The sequence below is a fragment of the Mesoplodon densirostris genome, chromosome 14, assembly GCF_025265405.1.
Source record: "Mesoplodon densirostris isolate mMesDen1 chromosome 14, mMesDen1 primary haplotype, whole genome shotgun sequence".
Classification (NCBI taxonomy): domain Eukaryota; kingdom Metazoa; phylum Chordata; class Mammalia; order Artiodactyla; family Ziphiidae; genus Mesoplodon; species Mesoplodon densirostris.
In genome coordinates, this window is record NC_082674.1 from 23936855 (window position 1) to 23958096 (window position 21242).

Below are 21242 nucleotides of genomic sequence, written 5' to 3' on the forward strand. Positions count from 1 at the left end.
GGAGAGGGTCCTAGGACTTTCAAATTAAGGTGGATTATAGGCTGGAGTATCTCAAGGGGATACCAGGGAATTTTCGTGATTTAGAGGTCTGATGACAGCTGTGGCAATGTCTGTGGTTCTGCCAGCAGCCAGCACGTCCTCTCTGTGTCAGTGGCAGAGGGGACAATGGACACATTTAGCAAAGGGAGCCAGAGCTCTAAAGAGCCTAATCTTCACATCCAGTATCGGAGCCAGCCTTCAGATTCTGAGTACATGTGGGCCTGATAAATGGTCATTGAGCCACTCCAGGGAAGTCTGATGGCTTTTTGAGAAATAAACTTCTTCATGTCCTTGTTAGGACATCTACTCAGTATACTTTCCTAGTATAAAGCAAGAAGAAACTGCATAGAGAGAAAAACAGCTTTGATAACATAAAAATCTACTAATTTGTATGTCAGAAGATGTCAAAAGTAAAAAAAGAAAGAAGAAACCAAAGGAAAAGACACAACAAAAGTTTGATTACATTGATATATAAAGTTCTTGATAATCAATTAAAAATTATAAACCTGAGAATATTAAAATGGGCAAAACTGAACAAGACAGTGATTTTAAAAATAGCTACCCAATAGCTAAAAAAAATAATAAGGGGATAGTTTAATCAAATATGGAGATGCAGACTTAATGAAATTTGCTTGTGAAATACACACAAACATGCAAACACACACACATGAGTGCAAGGGACTAGAGAAATAGTCTCTTTTATCATCAGCTGGTGGTACTAAGTATGAGTCCAACTTTTGTGTTTAGCAGCTTGATAATAGGCATTATGATCTTTTAAAAAGTCCTTTTTCCATAACCCAGTAAACCATTTGCATAAATTCTAAAGAAATAATTAGAAATGGGTTAAAATGATATTGTAGATGATTATTAATTAAGCATTATTTATAATAATGAAAAAATTTTAAGAGTCTAAATAGTTTAAAATACAAAATACATCTACACAGTAGAATTTTACAATTATTAAGAATCATGCTGGGCCTCCCTGGTGGCGCAGTGGTTAAGAGTCCGCCTGCCGATGCAGGGGATACGGGTTCGTGCCCCGGTCTGGGAGGATCCCATATGCCGCGGAGCGGCTGGGCCCGTGAGCCATGGCCGCTGGGCCTGCACGTCCGGAGCCTGTGCTCCGCAACGGGAGAGGCCACAACAGTGAGAGGCCCGCATACCGCAAAAAGAAAAAAAAAAAAAAAAAAAGAATCATGCTTTCAAAGGAAATTCAGTGGTGTAAGAAAAGCTCACAATGTAATATTGAGCATAAAAGCAGTATATATATAAATTGTATTCAGTATGATTCTAAATTATGTTTGTGTATTTGTATATATACACACAACAGAATATGTTAAGGTGGTGGGATTATCAGCAACTTCAAGTCTTTTATTTAACTTCTCTCTAGTTCTCAAATACAGAATGACCTTGTATTACTGCATAATCAGAAAACAATCTTTCATATAAAAGAAGGCAAAGAAGAGAATGGAAAGGGGCTTGGGCCTCTTCACTTTCATCCTTTCCTTTCCTTTTTTTACCATCTACAGACATTGTGTCTCTTTGTTTCTAGGCTGTCTTCACCTCCCTCCATGTCTCTTTTCTCATAAAGAGAGAGCAAGGAAAGCTTGTGATTAGAACCATCACTTCTTTCTTTAGCCACTGAAAGGCCAAGAGTCAGAACCAGACCCCCTATGGTTGGAAGGAGGAAAACAGCACCCAACCATAAGCTCCTTGAGGGCAGAGACTGGGCCCCCAGTCTCTGAGCCTCAGCACCTAGCCCTGTGCCAGCCAGGCCACGGAACTGACTTCAGCGTAGGTGCATTTCAGCACACGTTGTCTCTCACTGCTAAGTACCAAGGGCTATTGAATATGTGGGATGCATCTCTTCCTTCAGAGGAGCTCCCTCTTCAGAGGAGACATTAGACAGATTTACAGTGAACTATAACACACAAAAAGAGGTACCATGAAACAAATGTGTGCTGAAATGCTATGGGAGGAAAGGGGAGTATAAACTCGCAAGGACAAAGAGAATGAGAAAGCAGACAAGAGCAACAACAGTTTGGAAATTGGACAGCAAATGTATGAGTAGACTAATATTCAATTGATTTAACAGATCTGAGAAAGCCGTATCCTCAGCTGACACTGTGGAGGCCTAGAAGCAGCCCCATTTTCCCAGCAGAGCTTGTGCCATTTTCCAAGCAGAACCCCTCAAAAGGAGGAGGAATTGACTCTACTACCTCTGCAGATGTGGGACAGGAGGAGAGCTAAGTAAAGAAGCTTGATCAAATTCCACTTGAGAAGCAGTGGAATCCACAGCAGGAATGAAATATGCATTTGCTATCTGGACTGGGAGAGATGGAGACCCACTGGTCCAGGGGACACCAGGCACAACTAGAGGAAGAGAGAAGAGTGCTGGACACAGGGGAGAGAGTGGGCATTTACACCTTAAATGCCGAGACCTCCAACCTTCCTCCCCACTGGGTTTCCACAAATGTAGCCACCAGACCTGTACCTGTAAGCAGGAGACTGGGAGGGCTTTCCTAGGGGGATATGAACATGGTAAGCAGAAAGACCTAAAGACACTGATATCAAAGTTCTCCAGCAAAATGGCCCAGCCACAGCATACAGTGGAGCCCACAGGTAACAAGCCTCAATGGAAAGCTCAGAGCTTCCAGACAGCATGGAGGGCTCTGCTCTTAATAAGAGCAGAGACTAGAGTTCACAGGCACATGAGAAAAGTCTCTAATGTGAAATATGGAAATCAAATCACACAGGACAAAAGCAACCTAACAGGAATCATTCAAACAAAACATTTTATATTCAAAATATATTTAATATCCTGAAGATACAAAACAAGATATACTGCATTTATGCAAACAAGGACTGGATAATATAGAAAAAGAACACTAAGAATAAAAAAGTGGGGCTGATGAAATTTATAACATTATGGTAAAAATGGAAAAGTGAACAGAGGGTTATAAGATAAGGAGACAGAAAATAGGACAGAAAAGAGGAGAAAAGTAAGTGACAAGTCCAGGATGCCCAACATGCAAATGATAAGAGTTACACACACACACACACACACACACACACACACACACACACACACGCAAGGGAAAGAAATTAACCACAAAATAACTAAAGTCAAGGAAATGTCTCTCAACTGAAAAGACTCGAATTTCCAGATTAAAGGGGGTCCATACAGCAATATAAAAATAAACTCAAAAGGCACAGTGTCATGAAATTTTAAAACACAAAGGGCAAAGATATAATCAAATAAACTTCCAGAAAGAGAAAAGCAAAACAGATCCCATTCCAAAGATTGTGAATTTGTAAGGCTTTGAACTTCTTGATATTTCAAAGCTAGAAAACAATACCAGAAGCTAGAAAACAATGGAGTGATGCCTTCAAAAATCTGAAGATAAATGACTTTCAACCTAGAATTCTATACTAAGAGAAACTACCAATCAAAAGTGAAGGTAAATTAATGGCTTTGTCAAATATACAACATCTCAAATATTTTATCTCCCTGTATTCTTTCTCAGGACACTACATGGGGATATGTTACACCTGAATCAGCAGGACACTGGCAGAGAGGGGTTTAACACAGGACAGGCAAAGGAAGTTCTTAGGATGAGGCAGAAGGGAGGGCCCCAGATGCCAGGGTGTAACCCATCCAGTTCAGAGCAGGGCAGAGGGTTCCAGGAGAGATTTCTTAAAGAAGATGAGATTGGCAGGTGAATGAACACATGTGATATGTAGAGAAGACATTTAGAAAACTGGCAGAGAGTTTGGGGTTGAAACAGTGATAAATTCAGAGGAAACTAAGCAAATATAAAAGGATATAATGTAATCTAAATGTAAATGTAAAACAAAACAAAAGTAAAACAAAACCCCTAGGGAAAATAAAAGAGTGTGCATGAAAGGAAAAGTAAAGGCTTAGCCATGAATCTAATTTGCATTGCCAAATACTATAAACACTGAATATTGACTTGAACGAAATTAAAAGGCAACACTATAGGGAGAGTGGAGGGAAAAGAAAGGCATGGCTTGGTGTGTCTAGTAAACAAACGATCAGGAGCAGAGGGCTGCTGTGTTCACTGACAAGTCTTGTTCACCATTTGCCTTCTTAAACTACAGGTAGGCACAAATTCTGATAAAATAATAGAATGTAAAAAAAGAGTGAATCTCATTTCTTCGAGTGTCCTTTCTTCTCCCAGATCATAATAGTGTTTTCCTATCTGTTTTTGTGTTCAAAGCAGAGGACTGGCTTAACATGCAACATAAGGGATTTGAATTAGACATGGAGGAAAAACTTCTTTCTCTTCAGAGCTCCAGGAAAATGGGACTCACGTAACAGCGTGCTGGAGTTCCAACCTATATCTTTGTTGTTTCTTGTGTGTCTTACCTGGTAACATAAATAAAAATATCAACCACCATCGATGTTGGAACTCTCCTCCTTTGTTAATTACAACCATATGTTGCCTACAAATTTTTTAAATTGGCAAAAATCAACAGAAGCATTCTGTGAGAATCAAGTTAAATTTACAAAGAACAAATATTTATTATTATCTGTAAATTGTGCACTACATATCTTTTATATCAGTAAAATATACATTAAATGTGTTTGTGTATCTATGTGTGTGTCTATACACACACACATTTTTCTTTTCAGAGTACCAACTGTTAAACACTTATAGGCACACCACTGGACCTACAGCTATTGCTCAGGAATGAGTAAGGAATAAGGAAGTCTGACTAGAGAAATTTAGCCAAAATGATCCCTCAGGAGCCTGCATTCTTAGAGTGACATCTACCCTCCCCTCTGTTCTTTATGACTTCGGAGAGGAAGCCTCTGCCCTTTGGGAGGGTTTAGCTCTGACTTCATCAGTTAGTACCTTGGTAGATTTCCCCAAAATGCATTGTCATTGATGCCCATAGAAGGCAAAACTCACTACATAAGGATGGGTTTCTCTGGTATAAAATTAAGAATTATTGATAACTGAAAGACTCATTATTTTTCAAAGAAATACAAGTAGCACATTTATCCATTGGGATGGACGATGGAAATGACAGCTGAACTATTTATTGCATTAAGCACTATGTGCGTTTTGGGCTGAATTTTGTTTCATGGATTTCCTCATAAAATTATATTATTTTCAAAAAGCATCATAAAAAATAAGAATTTAAAGAAGAAAGAAATTAATTTAGAATCTAGAAAGGAACAGGAGAAGGAAGAGGATCTGTGAAGACCTCTTTAATGTGAAGACTTCTTTAAAGAGAAGGTCTTAGAACTAGGATGGCACTGGAGTTATAAAAATCTTGGGAAAAATACAATTTGGTAGGAGAATATCCAACTGAGAGCTAATCCTGTTGATGAAAATGTCAGAAAAATATAAATCAGGTGCCTGACAATGCTCAGAGCCATTGAAAGCAATGCACAGTGGTGGCCAGAACAACACACCTCTGGTTAATGCCACCTCCTGAAATGGCCAGGTAAGGTTTATGTTATACTATCTTCAGTACTATTTACAAACAGGATACTTAATTAGTGTTCATTAAATTGGTACAAGTGACTGTGAACTCATTCTCTCTGTGCTGCTTTGAAATGCCCTGACGGACACATTTCCCACTGAAAGGAATCCTCAGCTCTGAGGCAACTTAATCTCAACCCCTCCCTGACATCTGCAGACACATGCTCCAGATAGATAAGAATCAACTGTCAAGTTGACAGTTTGGGGTTCTCATGCTCTCTGGCTCCCCATCTCCATATTTATCCACTTCATAACCATTCTGTGAACCCAGGGCTTTGGCCTTATATCTTCCATCCTGTATTACAGTTTACTGAGTGCTCTTACATACATTCCCTACTTCAAGCCTCTCAACAATCCTATGACAAGGGCAGAGCTGGCAGAATGCCCATTTTCCTGAGGATGAAACCAGGATTCCCAGAGGTTAATGCCTTGACCAAGGTCCCAGGGCAGAATCCAACCTAGGATTCACTCGGTTGTTTTGGCTTCTAGCCCAGTGCTTTTTCCAAAAATGCTGACATTTGGACTCTGAGGTGAGCCTAAGAGATAAAAATAGAATGTCATGTGTCTGATAAATTTCTTCCAATAAAATACAAAAGGTACAGCTCTTCAGGCCAAAAGAGAAATAGAAAAACTGGAGACAACAATTAAATGACTTCGGTTGTGTATATATGGCCTCTCTTTGAAAATGGACGGTATTAATTGTACTCCCAAGAAAAATCAGTAGATGAAACAAGCTTCACCAAAGAGTTGCCAAAAAGATGATTTCAAAATTCTGACTTGGTGATGGGTTAATTTAAATTTACACAGTTAATCATTCTATAATTGAAAGAAGGGATTTATTTCTGGATGTAATTAACTTGGATGTTCATGTCAAACAGACAAATAGGTTCTAAGAAGAGAAAAGATGGAGACAAGAAAAGAAAGCCAGATTGAAGATCTGAACAAGGCAAGGGAAAAGATTTTTTATTTTAATCATTGAAAGTGTCAATAAGCACAAGGCCACCTTTGACTGATTAGAAGATAAACCAAAATACAACATGATGCTTGGTGGAAAGTTATAAAGGGGAGTCATAAATTAGATAGGAATTTGGACAAAAGGGCTTTTAAAATCCTTTCTAACCCTCAGGTCTTGACGAAATCTGTGAGCAAAACCATTCTCTAACTTGGAAGTCAGGGTAATGTTTCACTGAAGCTCACTATTTCTGTTACCAAAACACTTGATCTAAATGAAAGTGACATAGTCTTGTTATTTTGCTAACCAAAGAAACTGGAGATAGTCATGCCACTAGGAGAGAAGGAAACCTCTCCCAAGTAGCTGAATACCACATGGAAGAATGAGATGGAGGACTGAGATGTTATATCCCAAACCTCTTACTCATAGTTGGAAACCAGTTCCACCATGCAGGATATGAGTAGTCTCCCTCCCCTGCAAAAAAAGCCAAAGCAGGGCCTCCCTGGTGGCGCAGTGGTTAAGAGTCCGCCTGCCGATGCAGGGGATACGGGTTCGTGCCCCGGTCTGGGAGGATCCCATATGCTGCGGAGCGGCTTGGCCCGTGAGCCATGGCCGCTGGGCCTGCGCATCCGGAGCCTGTGCTCCGCAACGGGAGAGGCCACAACAGTGAGAGGCCCGCATACAGCAAAAAGAAAAAAAAAAAAAAAAGCCAAAGCAGAGGTGAAAAAAAAAAAAAAAAAGAGAGAGAGAGAGAGAAGGGCTCTATATACCTTTAATGGATGATAACACAGTGGTTAATAGCTTAGGCTCATCTGGATAGATTTCTTTGTGTTCAAATCGTTGCTTCCCCACTTACTAACTGAGTGACCTTGAGACAGTTACTTAATCTGTAAAATGGGGATAATAATAGTGCTGACCCATAGGCTATTGTAGGATTAAATTAATTAAGTAGAGCTGCTTAGCCTCCTGGCTGGAATATAGTAACAATCCAATGAATATGAGAATGAGCAATTGCTGTAATTCAAAATTTTGGTGAGAAAGTGTTGCCTTGAAGGAGAACCATAAAGATTATGACAAGAAGAGTGTTGGCCTCATAGGGTGTTTCACAAATTCTTGATCATTTTGAAAAAGTCACATGATTTTCAAAGACTAGAGAACTCCCAGACACCAAGATGTGGATAAACTCAAAACAGGTCCTAGTTTGTGTCAAGCCCTGGAAGCCAACATTATTTTCATGATTCCTTCAGGGCGCCGGCTATGCCGAGGTGGACCTAGGATTACTGGTGACCTGAGTAGAAACGTCTCAACAAGTGGAACCCAGAAACCAGGTTCTGGTCCCCAATCTACTGGTAAGTGGCTCTGTCACTGGGAGGGAGCCACAGAGCTGGGACCTTAGTCTGCTCATCTAGTGTCAGGAATGAGTCTCCTCAAACCACTGCAAGGGCAGGATGAGGGTGCATTGGGCAGGGTCTGACTCCCCAGTGATGTGCCCAGGGTACCAGCAAAGCTGGGGCTCACACATGAAACTCACATTTGCTATTTTAAAGCAAAGATCAAAGTATTCATTGATGGGAGAACCAGAATTTCATTAGACTTTTCATACCTGTTTTACAGCTTACTGTTATTTTACTTCTCATGTTTTGGCAGGAGTGGACAAATGAGCACACCATAAACCTCTTAGAGACCAAGGTCTCCTAAAATCATCACCCAGCCTAGAAGTGGGCACCCACGAGGTTAGTGGCAGCGGCTTTATGGGGAAGGAGAAGAGGAGAAAGGGATGTCAAGGAAGTCTGTGTCCACTCAGACCTTCCCTCTGTGCCCTCTCATGACACTGTCTATCTCTTTGCCTATCTCTGGGCTCCTTGGTCCTTCTGCCTCCCAGAGACCCCAGAGTCAGAGTTCCAAACTGCAAATTTCTGCTGTCTTGCTTCCTTTCCGTTCCCCAATATAGACATTTTCTCAGTACAATATATCTCAGAGGGACAGTTATTAGAATAGCCTATGAGATGAGGGAGCTGACTGGCCGTTTTCTTTTACATGCCTGCAGATCACTGGGGGCTCTTGTTAAAATGCAGATTCTGATTCGGCACGCCTAGGCTCGGGGCTGCGATACTGCAGGCTACCAAGCTCCTGGATGATGTTCATTTCTCTGGTCCTCAGGCCACACTTTGAGTAGGGAGGGACTAGAGACCTTTCCAGCTCTGACTGCCCTAAGCTTGTGAGCTCACCCAGAACCATCTCAGCCAGAAGTTCCTAGAACATTCCTACAGGCTCCTTGCTTTCCATGCCATCCCTGCACACCAGCCCAGTCTTCCACCTTATGAAAACAGTGAACTCAGATGCAGAAGGGCTCCAGTAGCAGGAGGACACCTCAACTCCAGGCACAGAGGTGTCACAGAGGAAGCTTACAAACGTGCCAGAATGACTACACTGGGTCTTCAATAGTTCCAGTTATCCTCTCCAGGGGATTCCTCAGCAAAGGATAAAAAGTCTAGAAAAAACCTTAAATCATTTGCATTCACAGTACAGGGAATACAAATATGTGAAGATGTGCCCCCACAGTCCTTGGTGCCAGGTGGCAGAGCTAATCACCTCATGGTGAATCAGATCAGCTTGGTGGCAGTAATTTAGCCTCCCTTAAGCATCACCGTGGACTCATATGTGAGGATAAAAGACTGAAAACACTCTCAAACAAATAAAGAACGCCTTTTGTGGTTGGACGAGGTTCCCAGGCAGGGCTACTGTCACTGGATAAACTTTGGCACAAATGCTAGACTTGGAGAAGACGTCCTCCCACCAGAGTGAGAACAGGCCAGAATGACAGTACGTGTGCATCTCCAGACAGCTCAGATTCACTGGCTTTGAAGATGCAAGGTTGTATGTATGTGCATGTGTGCCTGCATGTATGTGTGTGCATGCGTTTACATTTGTGTGTGAGTGCACATGTGTGTGTGTCTGTTGGGAGGGCAGCAGGAGCAAGGCAGGGAGGAAGAGGTAGACGTACTGATCCTTTCTCTATCAAATGGCTGCCATCTCTTTAACAGCCTCCTCTCTGTAAAGATGACACTAAAACTCTGTCCTTCAAAAACCTAACAAATATGACTAGGAAATAGAGTCCACTCTTGTGAGGTGAGGGGAGAAGTTTTGATTATGACATTGGCACCCCTCCACTCCCTGCATGTCCTATCACAGGTCTTCCTGTCTGAGAGGACTTGGAATAAAGGAAAGCCTTGTGGTGGTCTGACTGGGCTCTCAGGAAGGACCAAGTGGAGATGATCTGTCAGCATCCTCCCATCAAGCACTCTGCACACCAAGGAGGCTTAGCTCAGGGCTGGGCTGGCAGGGCTAAGCTCCCTCTATGATGGTGGGGTCAGGCCAGCTTCCCTACCAACACCTGCCCTGCTTCTCTGGCTATGACTCGTAGACATGGATAAAGCACACCTTCGAAGACCTTGAGGGAGCTCTAGAAAAGTGGCCTCACTGGGGATTAAATCAGGTCTCCCCATTCTAATTCAAGTCAAGGATCTCCCCACCCCTGCTCCATGGACTCCTGAGCTGAATCCACACAATTCTGTCTATAGATTCCTCAGTGGGTGTTCCTAGTGGCCACCCAAGCATTAAATTCTGCAAGAGAAGCTCTCCAAGGAAGCCAGTTCTTGGTTTAGCAGATAATACATCATGTGCTAAATCACTAAGGAAAGTGCCACCCAGTTGTTAGAATAAAGAAGGTTTAATTGCTAAATATTGGGCTTTAAAAACCAATCAAGTGTAGAAGGTAACTTTAATTAGACAGAAGAATCAGATAAACAGAGTGTAAAAAACTTAGTGTTTGAATAGCATGTATCTCACCTGTGCCTTTATTCTCCAAGGGCGTGGAGTCAAAACAGAGATCAGGCCTCTGCTACCCACTTTGACACAACTATAAGTAAAGGGGACAAGTATATCACTTCACTCACACCCAGAAACAGTCTTTCATTTATGGGGCTTTTGGATAAGACTCCTTGATCTTGGGAATGCTGAGAAACAAATAACCAGCATCAATTGTGGATCAAGAATCCCAGCCCTGAAGACAATGGGTATTGACTCCTGATTTCCACATGCACACTCAAAAACACAGACTGAAGATTATCAGTTGACTTGCAGTCAATACTGTCTAAACACTGCATCTATCTTGGAAAAAAAATTTCAAGACATGTCACAGCCCTTTTCGACTCAGGCATTTCAACAACTTTCAGGATCTTGTTCTGTGCCCTCCTGTCTTCCATTGAGTTGAGAATGCCAGGTGAAGGAATGCTCACCTTCTTACTTTGTCTTTCACAAAGCTCATTTCCTGAAGCTGTGAAGGTGATGGATTCACCTCAGTGAGTTCATTGTGAAGCCCTTGTGACCCTCACCTACTGGAACAGCTTTGAACTGCATAGCTTGGGCCTCCCACTCACTTGGGTATTTTTAGAACTAAGCATAGAACAAAAATGAACTTTTCAAACAGGAAAGGAACGCAAAGTGCTTAGGGCTGGTTTTCAAAGGGCAAAGCTCATTTTAAAAGACTATTGATTGGGACTAACTGCAACATGACAGGTTCATGTGGGGTCAGGAGCACGCAGGAGGGAGCCAGCTGTGGAAAGCTAATCCTTGGACACCCAGAGGAGACCTGAGCACCAACCTCGGCTGAAGTGAATGGTTCACGTTAGCACAACCGGAGGATTGTAGCAGGAACAGATGCCACAAGGAAGAGCCCATGTTGCTTGAGGAAGGTGAGGATGGCGAGAGATTCTTCAAATACATCCAACATCCTTTCCATTGACTAAGCGTTAACCTTATCATCACATGGAAACCTAAGTTCTAATTTTTAAGATCTGTTTCTTGCGAACTCAGCAAAATGTTTTTTGATGACTTTCTAGATGCTTAAGTGTAGTTTGAAGAGCAGGCCAGGTAGGAACTGACTAAAAATATGCCAAGGCAGCCAAGCATCATCTTCAGAAAAGATAGAACTACCCCACGCTCTGTTCTCCCCCTTTACTCACTCTGAACAAAAGTAATTTCTGTGTATCTACTATGTGTCTGGCAGCCACCAGGGATGAAGGAAACAGAGATGATTCTGATACTACCCCCAGGGAGTTCAAGGTGTAATGAAGGACAAACATACATACAAATACTTAAAACACATCCACCTCCTTCTGGGACTGAGCACAAATGTAGCACCTTGTTCTGGAGAACACTACCCTTGTTTTCCGTCCCACCTTCTGCCTTGGCAGGGCCAGTCCCTCAAAGAAATATACCCCATCATGTAAGCTTTTGCACAAATCCTGTGTTCCAGAGACAGGTGGAAACCACTCTCTAGGCTTCTTCCAAGCTTACCAATAGCTGTAGCACACCAGCCTCCCCACTCTCCCATGGGCCTTCCAGGTCAGAAACCGGGCTTCCACCTCCAGGGAGGAGAGAGAATGTGCCCAAGATCACACAGTTGACACGCTAGGCACACTTTTTAGAAACAGGCCGTCTGCAAAGTGACATGAAATCATCACAATATGCAAAGCAAACAAATAAACTTTCTCATGTATACAGAAATGACACTGCCTACTTATTACGATGGGTGATGAGCTGTATTGAGTTTTCTCCCTCATCTCCTATCCTGTGACCAAAAGGTTGTAAGCCATAGAATATTAGATCCAGCCAGGTTTCACATGGGCTCTTTCCTCTGTTCCTTATTTCACTCTACAAAATAGACCTTTGCAAGGCTTTTTGGATTTGTGAATTGCCCACAGGGAGAATTTCTCCTTGACAAGCAGCCGATGGACCTATAGGCGGGTCCACCGATTGACCTGGGTGCAGGCTTCAAAGGCTCAGGAATAGGGTTATTCTTGAAAGAAACACATATAATGAAGTAGAGCAGGATGACAGTTCGAGATAATAACTGATGTGCTTTTTATTCCATATATTTCCTCTTACCTATTGACACCCGCCTCTCCCCATTCACTGCATCAGGAAAGGGGTGACAGTAGTAGAGAAACCAAGAAAAGCAGTTGAAATCTAAGAGCCAAAACATTTGCTTTGCAAGAGCCTAGGCTTTACAATAGCCTAATACTTGAAAGGCTGGAGGTTTAAACAAGGGATTCGGAAGCTAGCTCACAAGTTACACTCTCGTGCCCTGCAATTAGATTCGGACTATCTGGAATTGTGCTAGAGATGAACTAGAGAGAGACAAAGAGTCTTGTGGGTCAGACATGAGTTTCTTCATGGGACTCAGTCCAACTCTCTGTCCAATGTCCCCAAGCTGGTCTGCCTACAGCCTGGACTCAGGATCCCAGCAACGCTTGCATTTTCAGGGACCAGAGGAGTAAAGCATTTTCCTCCCTCCACTGCACTGCCTTTCCTCTCTGTGCCCGCCCAGCATGTATTCCCCTCCCCATCCCAGCAGAACCCCCTCCTGGCCTCAGAACAGTTCTGTGCCTGTCACCCTTCCCAGGCTTCGGCAGTCTTCTAGGAAAGGAGACCAATTACAGGGACTACGTTTAGGAAGCCGAATGAAAGCCACGACCTGATTTCCCATCAGCCATCAAGTCATAACAATTCCAGCAGTTTGGGTTTGAACTGAACCGGTGACCTGCACCAGAGTGAAAGGCTCCAAACACAATTATCGCTCCCCAGAGCAGCCTTCCATGTGCCTTTGCCTCTCACCTCGCCTGTTTGAGAACACAGACAAATGAGCTTTCTTGACGTGTTTATGCCAGTTCTGATCCCCCAGTCCTTACTCACAGACCCTTTTGCAGAGTGCCCTCCAACCACATTCTAGATGGATGTCCTGTGTAAGCCATCCTCCTCAACATTAACGTTACTCAAAACAGCTCTAATATCATCACTCCTGCTGCCTTTGATGGTAGAGGTGTTGGGCTCCATTTCCAGGCTGATTCAAAGAAATCTGAGCCAATGCAAGACATCTGTCATTACTCAAGGGCACTGACTTAAAGATAGCTGCTACATTCTAGTCTCCCCATTTTTTCCTGCTTTTTTCTCGGGGATGTGCTTTTCTCTTTACAGCATCATAATCAATAGTTCATATCAGGCACCACTATGCTAAACTGTCACCTGACATTTAGTTTTGATGTTATTCTCCTGGATGGAACACAATTTTCTCTCTCTTCAATGCCTGGAATATTGAAAGAGCCTAAGCAACAATGTCCAATTAGGTGTCAAGTCACAGTCTTGCTATAGGACTAAGAAAAGAGAACACAGCCTCAGCTGCTCCCAACTCACCACAGACCAATGAAAAGCAAACTCAATAAGTGTCAACTTGTCTCATAACAAAAGCCCATTTATTATTGAGAAAGCAGACACACACAAAATTAGATCAAAGGCCCACTACTTTTCATTCATGATGTACTATCCCTGCTGAGTAACTTTAGATTTTTTTAATGACTAAAAAAATTTTTAAATACCCCCAGTTCAACAACAAGAAAGTTTCAGGAGAAATCTCATCTGAGTTTTCCTGCCCCAGGAGATGAGCTGGTTTATAGCTGTTTTACCAAAGAACTTTGAAATATAAAATGCTCCTGAGAGGTTAGAAAGGAAAGAAGAAAAACACTGTCCTTTAGGGAGACTGAGCACTGTAACATCCCTCACTAGGCTCCCTGGGGATAGTCATCCCTCACGTGTTCACCCCCAGAGACAGAGTCATAAAGGAGCAGGTAGGCTGAGCATCCACCTGAGTTCTCCAGGGTTCCACCACCTGGTAACCTTGTATAAATGTCAATTTCCTTGGGCTTCAGTTGTCTCATCTGACACACAGGAGGAGCTGGATCCAAGAATATCCAAGAGCTGTTTTAGATTTGAAATTTTATGACCCTTTGATGGAAGAGAGAATGGGAATACCATAACGTTAGATGTGAGAGGGAGCAAGAGAGAGAGGAAGAAATTAGGGAGTGAGGAGACAGAAAACAGAAAACCAGAAGAGCAGTATAACAGGAAACAGAAGGGTCGACAAAGTGGGGAGGTAAGGACAAAACAAAGATGAGGTCAAAACAACTTTAGTTCTAGTAAACACTAAGGATAATGATGATTTCTATTTATTTAGCACCTATCATGCTGTATACACATTTTCTCTAATATTCACAACTTTCTGAGGTTGTATTAATATATCCATCTTACAGATGAGGAAACTGAGGTTCAGAGAGGTTTAGAAACTGGTCTAAGTTCACACTGATAATAATTAATTAGACCATGATTGAACCCAAGAACCCAAGCCAGCCATCCCACTATGTTATACTGTCTCCTAAACCACTCTCCCAATTGTTTAGCAAGAGATCCAGTGCTCCCTTCTGCTTTAGTTTATAAAGTGTAGTTCAAGTAGAGGATCTATGAAGAATCCAAGAAGGCAGCATCTTCAACCAACAGCAGTTTTGAATGTGCCTCTGATGGAGAAAGGAGGGATCAAGGTGAACATGCTCTAAATCACTGACAACAAGTATCACATTGTAGGGTGAATCCTACTATAGGGAGACGGTGTAGCAAAGAGAGGGACAAGCACTTGCTTAGAAATCAGGAAAACAGGGTCTAGATTCTTGCCACAAATTTCTTGAATGGCTGTGCATGAGCCCAACCTGCCCTACCTCCCTCCAAGAACTGCAGAATACCTGGGTGCACATGTGCTGTTAGGTAAAAAGTGTTGGATACAAGCAAGGGTAGTACGTGAGGGGAGTGGGGAGATCAGAGCTCTTTCAGCAGAGAATACCAAGGTCCTACAAACTGCAGACACCTGTTCAGTGCTTCAGGAAAGTCAGGCAGAGCTTTAAGAAAATTCATGATTAAAAAAAAAAAAAACCTTTCAGTGAAGACAAACTGGTATGTGAGTGAGATTGCTAAAGTCTTTTTCATTTTGTGCAAGACTCAAGCCTGACTCCTGTTAAATAGAAAGCTCCTGAGTACATTTGAAAGATGATTAGATTTACAAAAATTTCATTTCTCCACAACCTTTCACACAGCCTTGCATTAACAAAGAAGAGTTACACGGGTATGAGTCCATGTGATATGGGAAAACGTGTAAAAGAAGAAGCAAAGCAAACGAATTTGTGCAGGCCACAAGGCTAAGACCCAGAAAGAAAGCAGATGAGACTAAAAATGAATCCTGCAGCAGAAAAAGGAATTTAGTATGAACGGCAGCCATGAACCACCACTGGCCCCTACTCTGGTCTCCCCATCACCACGTCCCTATGGGTTCTGACTACTCCTTATCTTCCATTCCCTTGATATTAGGATGCACAGGAAAAGTTCAGAGGAATTTTATCCACCCAGGGAACATTTTAGAGTTGATAGATTTCTTTTTTACCATATGCTGAAAAGGTGTCTGGGACTACATAACCAACTCTGGAATCAAAGTCACCAAGTATCCTCTCTGGTACTCTTCTGTAAACATTAATCTCACTAAAGTGAGACTAAAGTCCATGCCTTTATTGAAAGTGTTGGTATATGAAAATATTGGTTAGGCATGGCATGTAAGCATAGTTGTAGACATGGAAACACATCATCATTTGCTGCAGATATTAAGGATTTCTAAGAAGGTAAGAGAGTTTCTTGAAAGCAAGCAGTGATTACAGTCAATAAGAGACATGCTCCAGAGCCTCTGCCTGGTCTTTAGGCTGTGACCTGTCTTTAAGGACTGCAAATTCAGTTGTCTCAGTTCATCCAACCATCTGACGGTGAAACAGCTGTTTAGATTAAGAAGCCTAGTGATAACTTGCCAAGTGCCTCAGGGACATGGCTCACGACCTGGCACGTGCCACAGCACCTGTCATGATGGGTTTCGAGACAAGAAGGGCTAGAGTGTGTGAGAGGCAGGCAGTGAGGGGATGTTCCTGTGGACGAGTGAATGTAACAGACTTCATCAGGGAAGGAAGGAAGAGGTCTAGCTGCTGAAACCAGAGAGGTCTAGACAGATCCCCAGCAGCCTGCCTTGGGAACTGGGAGCATTTTTGTTGCTTGTGTGATGCAGAGGCTGGGGAGAACCGAGGTTGTACAGCGACTTGGGGACTCAGGTGAGACTGAGTGAGACTCAGGTCACAGGCAGGACTGGACAAGACTTCAATCAGACTGGCTTAGTGTCAGAAATAATAAAACTGAAAAGGACATGCAGAACTACAGAGCTGATGGACAACAGTGATCCCAGGTTCCAGGGTCAAGGGGCTTTGGCTTCAGGAGCCAGTGGGCTAAGGAGCTGGAGCCAAGGGACCCACAAGAGCTGTACCTCACAGACTAAAAAGTAAGAGGAACTGCACTGTCTGATTCAGACACAGCTTTATGTTGTTTGTGTTTCCAGTTCCCCCATCAGTGTCACTTTCTGTAGAGCTGCTTTTTTCCTGGAGGTGAAATTATGAACAGATTGTTGTTTCTTCCTCCCACCTTCAACTTTAGCCAGGTTTGCAAATAGCTAAATCTAAAAACATGCTCCATACTGGTATACTGTGTGTGTGTGTGTGTGTGTGCGCGTGCGTGCGTGACGCTCACATGCACGTGTGCCTGTCTGGAACTGGGTCTAGGTCGCTACAATATCCCAGGGCAATGTGAGCATAAAAATTGCTACCATTTATCGAGCACTTACTATGGTCACAGTGAGGCACTCTTGAATCTCTAATCCCTATAATGCCAGAGGATAGGATTTAATTTATTCCTTTACAAGGCTAATGCTGAGCCTCTCCAGTGCTCCCCAGAACACAGCTTACAATAGAAAATAATATAACACATGAATATAATATCAACACACCTTCCTGTAAAAGGCAAGGTCTAGAAAAGTAAGGTCTACACTTAGACAACTAGCCAGACCATTCTACCTGAAATGGCTAAGTCAGACAACCAACTGATCTGACTGATTTTGTCCAGTGAACTGACTTTTTGATTGACTGGCTTGGTGGAATAACACAGTTACTTCAGCATCATGTTGCCACAGCTTTGCAATGTGTCTCTGCTGATGAAATGAAGTGAAAAACGATGAAATTATTACAGATATTTCCCGTTTCAAAGATGCCAGCCTGGATTGTTAAAACCTCAAGAACTTTTGCCATAAGCCAAACTGTATGACGTAGAATGAAAAAGGGATGCCATGGACAGATCCCTAACTGGGTTTGCTTTTGTCCCTGGTTTTGCTTTTTTTTTGTTTTTTTGGTTTTGGTTTTGCTTTTTTTTGTCCCTGGGTTTGCTTTTGTCCACCTAAATCTCAACTCTGGCTACTCGTTAGAATCATCTACGAAGCTTTTAAAACCATTCATGAAGGGAGGTCCCAAAGACACTGATTAAACTGGTCTGGATGGGAACCTGGACAAGGGTACATATTTTTTTTTTTTTTTTTTTTTTTTTTTTTTTTTTTTTTTTTTTTGCGGTATGCGGGCCTCTCACTGTTGTGGCCTCCCCCGTTGTGGAGCACAGGCTCCGGACGCACAGGCTCCGGACGCGTAGGCTCAGCGGCCATGGCTCAAGGGCCCAGCCGCTCCGCGGCATATGGGATCCTCCCAGACCGGGGCACGAACCCGTATCCCCTGCATCGGCAGGCGGACTCTCAACCACTTGCGCCACCAGGGAGGCCCCAAGGGTACATATTTTTAAAGCTTCCCAGGTGATGATAACAAATAGCCATGATTGAGAATCAATCCTGTTTCCTGTTTATTTAACAAGAATTTTGGACCAGGTGATATAGTCTAGGACCCTGTACATTCTAAGATTCCTTGTTAATTTTGATCCCATCCTCAGCTGACAGGCAGCTCTGAAAAGACCACTTTCTCTTTGCATAATTCAATTCCCGAATGCCGCCAAGATGGTTGACCTACCATAGCGGGCTGGCATGTAGGTTAATGAGAGCGTATTTGCGAAGTGTTTGGGGCTCTGGGGAAGGAATCTCTAATACATGCAGCTAAAGAATGATTACAGCAACATTAATGTCATTTTTTTTTTTTAGGAAGAGTAAACCACAGTTCATAATTCTCCATATGTCATAATTAGACCATCTTGCCTGGATGGAGAGCAGCAGAGTGGAAAGTAGATAAAAGAAGGTCTGCTCTTGTTAAGACTAGATGCCAGGTCAAGCCTTCATGTCTATGCAATCACAATTGATATGGACTGGACTTTAATCTATGCAAAGTCCTCTGGTCCCCAAGCACACCCCTGGTAGACTTGTGACCCACGTCTTTGTGGATTTACTTCCATGTAATAGGGACAAAAGATTAATCTTTGGGTCTTTTCCAAGAATAAATAATCATTAGTGGGACTCTATTTCTAAGAGGTTACTTCCTTTGCTGTTTTTGACACATTAAAATTAGAAGAGATGAAATAACCTTCTTTAAGAACTGATTCATTTGACCTGCCCATGCATAGGCTATAGGAACAGAAACAGATTGCAAAGACTCTACAGACCAAGAAATGTGAATTTGTGTCTGGCTCTACCTCTTACAAACTCCAAGACTTCTGGCAAGTCTCTTACTTTCTTCTACCTTTTTTTCTTCTGTTAGATAACACACGAAAAGCTCCTAACAAAATGCCTAGTATAGATCAATAAATATTTAGTTTCTGATCTCTGTATCATACATGGGGAACCACTGGTAGATACTATCAGACTTGAAGTCAGGGATTTCCAAGTAACAGTCACTCTGCCCAGATGGCACTGAAGGCCTCTGGTAAGCCAGATCTTTAGTTTTTCATGGCCCATCTGCAATCTCATTCATTCATCCATTGACTTACATTCAACCAGTTTCTACGTTTTGTCTAATATAGACCCAGAGACAGACTTTGTCATTTATGATCAATTAATAATTGAAATTCTAGGGAACTTGAAACACTCCATTTTAGAGTTCTTTCCAAACAATTGGGATGCACCAAGTGATCTGAAAATTTGTATTACTGTTTAATTTATGAATCAGTAGTTCTGATCATAACATGAACTGATGAAATAAAAATTAACTTGGAATCTTGAAGAAGGCTGGATTCATGTATAGGTTTAACCATTTCAACAAAAACACCAATAGGTTTTCTTTGGAACTCGAAAAAATTATTCTAAAATTCCTCTGTTACAACAAATAGTTTTAAAAAGTTTTCAGCTTTTTTGAAAAAGAAAATTAAAAAGTGTGATGCTGACAACAAAAAGAGACCAGCAGAACTGAACAGAGACTCAGGAACAGACCCAGGTCTATGTAAGAATTTAATACATGATAAAAACAGTATCCCAGTTTAGTTGGGAGGGTAGGATTAGTCAGTAAATATTGCTGGAGCCATTGGTTAACTATGTGGCAAAAAGTTCATTTGGCATCTCAATCCAAATCATTCACCACATTAAAAGGTAGATAGAATGAAATATGTTTAAAAAAATCCATAACAAAACTCAGTGGAAATACAAAGTAGTATCTCATGCATCTCTAGAAAAGAAAGGACTTTCTAAGATTAAAAGCAATTTAAAAATTAAAAGAAAAAGGAAGAAAATTTGACAACATGAAATTTTAAAACTGCATAAAAATTATGTAAAAGGCTTTTGAACTGGGAAAATTTACAACAAACAGTGGTTATTCCTGATATCATCCAAATAATTTAGAAAAAGACTGAGACTAGTAGGTTAAAAGTTTGTGGACATTAACAAAAAATACACACAAACCTAGGGGCAGGACAGGAATAAAGACGCAGACGTGGAGAATGGACTTGAGGACACAGGGAGGGGGAAGGGTAAGCTGGGACGAAGTGAGAGAGTGGCATGGACATATATACACTACCAAATGTAAGATAGATAGCTAGTGGGAAGCAGCCGCATAGCACAGGGAGATCAGCTCGGTGCTTTGTGACCACCTAGAGGGGTGGGATAGGGAGGGTGGGAGGGAGACGCAAGAAGGAGGGGATATGGGGATATATGTATACGTATAGCTGATTGTGATACAGTAGAAACCAACACACCACTTTAAAGCAATTACACTCCAATAAAGATGTTAAAAAAAAAAATACACACACACACACAAATTGTTAACAAACATGGAAAATTGTTCAAACTCACTAGTAAGCAAAGAATTGCAATTTAAAATAAGATTGCATTTTTTCTTTACCTATTAAATTAAAAAATATTTTAAAAGTAATATTCAGTTCTGGCAAGTGTTCAGTGAGATAAGCATTCTTATATACTGCTAGTGGGAGTATAAACTGTTCTGGTAGAGCATTTCTTAAAACTCTCTGAAGGCAAACATAGATAGCCTTTACAATGTTCCTACCTTTTGACCCAGTAATTTAACTTATTGAAATCCATCCCAAGAAAATGATCTGATACAAGCTTTTTGCATAAGAATACTCATTGCTGCAATCTTTATAGGAAACACAAAACAAACCAGAACAACGAGGAAGCAAACTAGCTGCCTGAAATAAGAAATGACAAAGTAAGTTACAGACATCCATAAGATATTATGTAACCTCTAAAAAAGATGTTTATTAAGAGTTTATGTAATATTAAGTGAAAATATGATCTTAAAAATGTTAAATGTAATATATTTTCACTTCTATGTTTAAAATTCACAAAGTAGAGACTGACAGGAAATATTAAGTTGCTAAAAATAATTATTTTTCAGAAAGAGAAAAACAAATACCATATGCTAACACATATATATGGAATCTAAGAAGAAAAAAAAAGGTCCTGAAGAACCTAGGGGTAAGACAGGAATAAAGACACAGACCTACTAGAGAATGGACTTGAGGATATGGGGAGGGGGAAGGGTAAGCTGTGACAAAGT

The 21242-nt window shown here is 41.7% G+C and overlaps 1 protein-coding gene across 1 annotated transcript in view; it reads right to left on the bottom strand.

Moving 5' to 3' along the window:
* The window catches only part of ALK (ALK receptor tyrosine kinase), a 714184-nt gene that overhangs the window by 557385 nt on the left and 135557 nt on the right, over positions 1 to 21242 (bottom strand). The window lies entirely within an intron of this gene.